Source organism: Seriola lalandi, unplaced genomic scaffold (assembly GCF_002814215.2).
Source record: "Seriola lalandi dorsalis isolate HSWRI2012SDOR001 ecotype SW California unplaced genomic scaffold, Sedor1 jcf7180002054556, whole genome shotgun sequence".
NCBI lineage: Eukaryota > Metazoa > Chordata > Actinopteri > Carangiformes > Carangidae > Seriola > Seriola lalandi.
This window is the reverse complement of record NW_019525109.1, coordinates 608-7500: the sequence shown is the minus strand read 5'-3', so window position 1 is coordinate 7500 and position 6893 is coordinate 608. Positions and strand designations below refer to the sequence as shown.

General features: G+C 33.1%; 1 long non-coding RNA gene across 1 annotated transcript in view; it reads left to right on the top strand.

Annotated features, from left to right (window-relative positions):
• The window catches only part of LOC111661990 (uncharacterized), a 24479-nt gene extending 18618 nt beyond the window's left edge, over window positions 1–5861 (top strand). Inside the window, exon 3 of the long non-coding RNA XR_002761267.2 lies at window positions 5571–5861. This is a non-coding gene — a long non-coding RNA (uncharacterized LOC111661990). The remainder of the gene's footprint in view (window positions 1–5570) is intronic.
• Window positions 5862–6893: the final 1032 nt, after the last annotated feature.

Sequence of the window (6893 nt, the reverse complement as noted above, 5' to 3'; positions counted from 1 at the left end):
ACACAGGACAGCCTGCTTCCACACAAGACAGCCTCCAGTGAAACATAAATGCAAACTAATTTAATCCTAAAGAAAAGACAAATGCAGTAAAAAAGTGAACCGTTTAACCTCCAGCTGGCTGTCATCACAGCCTTCAGGATGATTTAACAGGCTATTTGTTTTCTGTGTTTATGTAACAGTATTTCTGTGATGAACATCGCAGTCTAGTTCAGTAATTATAATCTGACAAACAAGGTGAGACTTTGCACACCAACTTGGCACAGCCACGTCACAATTAGTCATTTCACTCGCAGGTAAAAACAAACGTGATGGGGCTCTCCTCTTGGGGATTTTAATGATCAACAATGAAAACATGAGCGGTTATAAAGTCTGAAAATAGACGACAAGGCATACCAGTTGTCAGTGAGTCAGCTGTGTGTTGAATTATAAAAACATAAAACAATGCCATCGTGATCTATCTCTATACAAATTGATAGCATAGATCAGTGGTTGGCAACAGGCGGCCCGCAGCAACGGTTACCCACAGAATCACTTCCTTTTTAGCGATTTGCCCACAAAATAAAAGCGTGACAAAAAGCATTAGTAAGTTTGTCATATATATTTATTTATGTGCAGCAATTCTTTAATTCACTGATCGGCAAAAGTCCAGTGTTTGGTAAACCCATCCATCCACCCTGACCTCCTCTACAAGGACATTATCGCTCTATAACATCGTCACCTGACTTCCTCCTTTGCTCCCATCATAGTTACGATGGATGTTGCTTCCCATTTATTGTTAAGTAACTATGGGCCATCATAAGCTCCTTGCACTGACAACCTATGGGGTCGTCTTTTATGGGAGAATGCCTAGCTTGTTTATGCCTAAATATCCTGATCCTATAATGTTGGTATCCATACTCAAAACAAGACGTAGTTTTGGTAGTATCGCTAATTAGGCATCGATCCACTCACCTCTACAGTCGAGATAAAACCAGTCTTTCCAGGCAATAATGTTCAACTTGGACAAGGTAACTAGCAAACAGTTACACAGCAGTAAACAAGTAATTGAGTCACTTGCAGGTGACACAGATTCTCAGAGTCGGCATTAAAAATACTTCATGAACAGGTCCACTGGAATGGTATCATCAACGTATCCAGTTGAAACAGTTTACTGGCTAGAACATTGCATTGTTTGATTGGACAGAACAGTAACTGTGACAGCTAAAGAGGCACTGCTTTCCAAGGAGTGTCCATTGTATCGATGTAAATATGGGAGTAACTACATTTCTAGTCTTTAAAAGTCTTTTTCTTGTCTAGTCTTTAAAATGTAAGTGTAATAAGAGTTAATGCATTAAGAATTTCTTACACTGAGAAAGTGAGAGAGAGAGATTTACAGTATGAGTCAGCACAGTGAAGAAAAACATTTACACACACACTGAGATGTCTAGGTGCCAGAGTTCAAGTGAAACACATTTTGATGAATATCTGTTTATGGTCCTCTTATCGTCTGACGTCTGCAGCAAAAACACTCGGCTGACTCACCGTTATCAGGAAATTGTGTTACAGAAGCCTCACCTGGGTCGTCTACCTGGCTGCCTGCCTCTGTCCTGCTACCTGTGCTGCACCTGAACTGATGTGAAAAACAAGTGGAAAATTTACCAGTTGCTTTTCGTTACGTTTGAAGAAGAATGTGCAGGCAAAACACATTGTCTAGATATCATATCTTAACGCAGGTCATTGGTGCAGTTGGAGTGTGTGTAATTAATAGTAGAAGCTTAGAAAAAAACAAAACAAGAGTAACAAAATGTCCCCAAACAGTGTTGGGCAGTAACACCGTACCTAGTTATGTGTTTCAGTAATGGTACTACTTTTATATATATATATATATATATATATATATATATATATATATATAATATATATATTCCGGCTAATAAATAATTGTGGATATTTCCCTGTTAAAATCAAGGGAGACTGAAATTGACAATCCTTTCTTTCTTATAAGCTTGATTTTTTTAAAGCCTCTTTAAAGCTTTTTTTTTTTTTTTTTAAAGCTTGAAAACAGACAATTGTTGTAAATACTGAAATTGAGACAGGAAACAGCCTAGTGAGCATGATTTTGGCTGGACCACAACACTGGGACCAACCCTTTAAACACAAATGTCTGACGCCGCCTAGCTGACCGACTGAGTGATCAATTTACACCATTGGTTGGCTGCCCAAGTGGTATAGGCATAAAAAGTCATATTTTAAAAAGGCATAAAAAATAACAGTATAATAAGTCATAAAAACGTTACAATACTTTAAGGCTAAAGAATGTCAGTAAGGCATAAAAAGTCATACTATAATAATGCATAAAAATGTCATGGTTTAGTATGATATACAAATATCATACTAAGTCATAAAAAACTAATACTATAGTAAGTCATAAATAGACATAATAGTAATTCATTAAAGGTCATACTATAGTAAATCATTAAAAGGCATAAAAAAGTTATAGTGTAGTAACACATAAAAACGTCATGTTATAGTAAGGCATAAAAAAGTCATAGTATAGTGAGGCATAAAATGACATTGTGTAGTAAGGCATAAAAGGTAATTGGAAACGTCATAATATAGTAAGGCATGAAAATTCATAAAAACATCATGGAATAATGACTCATGAAACATCATAAAAATGTCATGTTATAATAAGGCAAAAAAATGTCATAGTATATTAAGGCATGAAAAGTCACAGTATAGTAAGGCATAAAAATTTATAAAAATGTCGTAGTATAGTAAGGCATAAAAAGTCATAAAAATGTCATAGTAAAGTAAGGCAGGAAAAGTCATAAAAACATCATAGTATATTAAGGCATGAAAAGTGACAGTATAGTAAGGCATAAAAATTTATAAAAACGTTGTAGTATAGTAAGGCGTAAAAAGTCATAAAAATGTCATAGTGTAGTAAAGCACAAAATGGCATGAAAACGCTATAATATGGTAAGGTATGAATGGAATGGCAAAAATGTCATAATATAGCAAGGCATAAAAACGACATTAAAATGTCATAAAAAGTGATAAAAAAGTCATAGTATAGTAAGTCATGAAAAGTCATAGTATAGTAAGGCATAAAAATTCATAAAAATGTCGTAGTATAGTAAGGCATAAAAAGTCATAAAAACATCATAGTAGTAAGGCATGGAAAGTCTTAAAAATGTAAGAATGTAGTGAGCCAATAAATGTCATAGTATAATAAGGCATGTAATGGCATAAAACGTCATGCTATACTAAGGTGTAAAAAGTCAAAACGGCAGGATGTAGTGAGGCAATAAATGTCATAGTATAGTGAGACACAAAATAGCATGAAAACACCATAATATACTAAGGCATGAAATGGCTTGAAAACGTCATGGTATAGTAAGGCATAAAAGGTCATAAAAACATAAGAATGTAGTGAGGCAATAAATGTCATAGTACAGTAAGGCATGAAAAGTCGTCAAAAAACATCATAGTATGTTGAGGCATGAAAAGTCATAGTATATTAAGGCATGAAAAGTCACAGTATAGTAAGGCATAAAAAGTAATTTTAACGTCATAGTATAGTAAGGCATAAAAATGTAAAAAAACGTCATAGTATAGTAAGGCATAATAAGTCATGAAAACGTCATAGTATAGTAAGGCATAAAAAGTCATTAAAACGTCATAGTATAGTAAGGCATAAAAATGTCAAAAAACGTCATAGAATAGTAAGGCATAAAAAGTCATAAAAACGTCATAGTATAGTAAGGTATGAAAAGTCATAAAAACGTCACAGTATAGTAAGGCGTAAAAAGGCATAAAAATGTCATAGTATAGTAAGGCATAAAAATGTCAAAAAACGTCATAGTATAGTAAGGCATAAAAAGTCATAAAAACGTCATAGTATAGTAAGGCATAAAAAGTCATAAAAACGTCATAGTATAGTAAGGCATATAAATGTCAAAAAACGTCATAGTATAGTAAGGCATAAAAAGTAATAAAAACGTTATAGTATAGTAAGGTATGAAAAGTGATTAAAAACGTCACAGTATAGTAAGGCATGAAAAGTCATAAGAATGTCATAGTATAGCAAGGCACAAAACGGCTTGAAAACATCATAGTATAGTAAGGCATGAAAAGTCATAAAAACATCATAGTATAGTAAGGCATGAAAAGGCATAAAAAAGTTATACTATAGAAAGGCTTAAAAAGTCATAAAAATGTCATAGTATATTAAGGCATAAAAAGTCACAGTATAGTAAGGCATAAAAATTTATAAAAACGTCGTAGTATAGTAAGGCGTAAAAAGTCATAAAAATGTCATAGTATAGCAAGACACAAAACGGCTTGAAAACATCATAGTATAGTAAGGCATGAAAAGTCATAAAAACATCATAGTATAGTAAGGCATGAAAAGGCACAAAAAAGTCATACTATAGTAAGGCTTAAAAAGTTAAAAAAAAAGGTCATAGTATATTAAGGCATGAAAAGTCATAGTATAGTAAGGCATAAAAATTTAGTAGTGAGGCAATAAATGTCATAGTATAGTGAGACACAAAATAGCATGAAAACACCATAATATACTAAGGCATGAAATGGCTTGAAAACGTCATGGTATAGTAAGGCATAAAAGGTCATAAAAACATAAGAATGTAGTGAGGCAATAAATGTCATAGTATAATAAGCCATGAAATGGCATGAAAACGTCATAGTATAGTAAGGCATGAAAAGTCGTCAAAAAACATCATAGTATGTTGAGACATGAAAAGTCATAGTATATTAAGGCATGAAAAGTCACAGTATAGTAAGGCGTAAAAAGTCAGAAAAATGTCATAGTATAGCAAGACATGAAAAGTCATAGTATAGTAAGGCATAAAAATTCATAAAAATGTCGTAGTATAGTAAGACATAAAACGTTATAGTATAGCATTAGGCCTAAAAAGTCATACAAATGTCATAGTATAGTAAGGTATGAAAAGTCATAAAAACGTCATAGTATAGTAAGGCATAAAAATGTCAAAAAACGTCATAGTATAGTAAGGCATAAAAAGTCATAAAAACGTCATAGCATAGTAAGGCATAAAAAGTCATAAAAACGTCATAATATAGTAAGGCATAAAAATGTCAAAAAACGTCATAGTATGGTAAGACATAAAACGTTATAGTATAGTAAGGCCTAAAAAGTCATACAAACACACTAGTATAGTAAGACATGAAAAATCATAAAAACGTCATAGTATACTAAGGTGTAAAAAGTCATAAAAACGGCCATGCTAGTAAAGCATATAAGTGATGAAAATATCATAGCATAGTAAGGCATCAAATGCTAAAGAAACGCAATACTATAATAAGGCATGAAATATCATAGTATAGTAAGGCATAAAAAGTCCTAAACGAAAAGTCATCAATACTTTATAGTAAAGCAAAGCAAAATAAGTCATACGAACATAACCATATGCAAAATAAAGCCATTAAAAAGTCATACTATAGTAAGGCATCTAAAGTCATAGTATAGTAAAGAATAGAATAGAGTACAGTATGGCATAAAAATGTATTAGTACATTAAGTGTGGCGATTGTTCTGTCTTCCAGTTTGTGCGACAGGTGTCTGGATGGCGAAGCTACACCTAGATCGGAAGAACCAGTGTTGCAGACATATAAGAAGTCACCTCTTCATGCTGTCTTTGGGCTCTCTCTCGGCTCCTCAGCATATTCTGATGTTGTGTCCATGAAGACAAGAATTAACACTTCACTCATCCCATTCATGCTCACATGTACCCACATCACTGATGATACTGATGTCCAAACCTCACAACTTACCTCAGTTGTTTTTTGTTCAATGCATCATATTGTTGTTAATAAATGTACTATTGTTTACCCAAACTGTGTTCCCTTGGTTTTTGTTATGGTTTTAGAGCCGGGTTGTGACAGTAGGGCAAAAAAAGTCATAGTATAGTAACGTATAAAAAGTCATAAAAATGTCATACTATACTAAAGCATGAAAAGTCATGAAAACATAATAGTATAGTAAGACATAAAACGTTATAGTATAGTAAGGCATAAAAAGTCATACAAACGCAATAGTATAGTAAGACATGAAAAGTCATAAAAACATCATGGTATAGTAAGGCATAAAAATGTCAAAAAACGTCATAGTATAGTAAGGCATAAAAAGTCATAAAAATATTGTAGTATAGTGAGGCATAAAAAGTCATAGTATAGTAGGGATTAAAAAGTCATAACGTCATAGTATAGTTAAGCATGAAAAGTTATAGTAAAGCAAGGTATATAAAGTCATAAAAACGTCATAGTATAGTAAAGCATATAAGTGATGAAAATATCATAGCATAGTAAGGCATCAAATGCTAAAGAAACGCAATACTATAATAAGGCATGAAATGTCATAGTATAGTAAGTCATAAAAAGTCCTAAACAAAAAGTCATCAATACTTTATAGTAAAGCAAAGCAAAATAAGTCATAAGAACATAACCATATGCAAAATAAAGCCATTAAAAAGTCATACTATAGTAAGGTATCTAAAGTCATAGTATAGTAAAGAATAGAATAGAGTACAGTATGGCATAAAAACGTATTAGTACATTAAGTGTGGTGATTGTTCTGTCTTCCAGTTTGTGCGACAGGTGTCTGGATGGCGAAGCTACACCTAGATCGGAAGAACCAGTGTTGCAGCCTTATAAGAAGTCACCTCTTCATACTGTCTTTGGGCTCTCTCTCGGCTCCTCAGCATATTCTGATGTTGTGTCCATGAAGACAAGAATTAACACTTCACTCATCCCATTCATGCACACATGTACCCACATCACTGATGATACTGATGTCCAAACCACACTACTTACCTCAGGTGTTTTTTGTTCAATGCATCATATTGTTGTTAATAAATGTACTATTGTTTA